This window comes from Schistocerca americana, chromosome 2 (genome assembly GCF_021461395.2).
Source record: "Schistocerca americana isolate TAMUIC-IGC-003095 chromosome 2, iqSchAmer2.1, whole genome shotgun sequence".
Lineage (NCBI taxonomy): Eukaryota > Metazoa > Arthropoda > Insecta > Orthoptera > Acrididae > Schistocerca > Schistocerca americana.
The window spans coordinates 727,140,531-727,141,937 of NC_060120.1; the positions used below are offsets into that span (position 1 = coordinate 727,140,531).

The window sequence follows — 1,407 nt, forward strand, 5'->3', positions numbered from 1 at the left end:
AATGTTTTAGAACAGCGCATACTATATTGCTGTAGACTACGACACGATGCTTACTTGGCTGGCTGCCGCATACCTGTCGCGTGCATACTTTTCAGCCGCGGACAGTAGCACGTTTCTTAGACGCGTTTTGGAAACTTAGCTCTCTGAAATGAGTTAGGGCTAGGAGATATACAATGCCTCTTGCAGTTTTTTTAGTCAGATAAGTCATGAAGATGTGCACAAACATATGTTGAATCGTGAAACTCTTCTTTATTTCCTTCCCAGACCGATGAGCAATACTTAAGCACTGATCTGATGAGGGTTTTTAGCCAACTTTATTTCTGTGTCCATAACGCTTCCTTGGGATTCTCACAATAACTTTTGAGTCTGGAATCTAATTTTCTAAACGCCAGATTTGTGTGGTAGATTCACCTTAGATCCCTCTTGAGAAATACTTGAACTACAAATGCAGACAGGTATGTATGTATAATTCCAGATCGTTACCACTCCACTCCGTCTTCAGGCCACAAGTGGCCCATCGGGACCATCCGACCGCCGCGCCATCCGCAGTGGAGGACGCGGATAGGAGGGGCGTGTGGTCAGCACACCGCTCTCCTGGTCGTTATGATAGTATTCTTGACCGAAGCCGCTACTAGTCGGTCGAATAGGTCCGCAATTGGCATCATGATGCTGAGTGCACCCCGAAAAACGGCAACAGCACATGGCGGCCTAGATGGTGACCCATCCAAGTGCCGACCACGCCCGACAGCGCTTAACTTCGGTGACCTCACGGGAACCAGTGTAGCCACTGCGGGAAGGCCGTTGCCTCCAGATCGTTACCGGCGGCCGAATTTGGAATAAATCACATGAGGGAGGTGGGGGTAGGGAAAGTGAGTCTCGTGCTTAGGTACGTGTTCGAGCGCTCGTAATGCTACACAAGAATAATTTCTTACTACGACGTTGCTATTTAATGTTGAATTTAAGTATGCATGGTATTTTAACAGATGGATCGTTGGTAAGCAATACATTAGCGTCAGCGACACACATTTTTACGATACGATGTATGATATTTTAGTTTGTGTGAAAAATGTTTTGAAATGGAGTAAAACAGCGCTCTTCCCTCCCACAACGGCCTCGTCGTAACTGTGATAACAAACCCCCGAGTGGTCGCTGCTCGGCGGTCAAGACTCGTCAGATAGGTTACACTCGCTCATACGTCGTAGTTATAAACAAGGGGTGGAGGGGATGGGGTGTCAACGTGGGAATAGACGGCCCAGACACATTAATGTTCGATGTCAGTGTGCAATTCACACTGACAGATCGCAGGTAGTAACACAACCAATGGAGTGTATATAAAGCGTGTCGGAGGGACGCGGTAAAGAGTGCGGTTGTCAGCAATGCGGAAACGGTGCGATTTATCTGACGTCC

The 1,407-nt window shown here is 47.6% G+C and overlaps 1 pseudogene; it reads right to left on the reverse strand.

The window, feature by feature from the left end:
• Window positions 1-688: 688 nt before the first annotated feature.
• On the reverse strand, window positions 689-806 carry LOC124597249 (annotated as a pseudogene).
• Window positions 807-1,407: the final 601 nt, after the last annotated feature.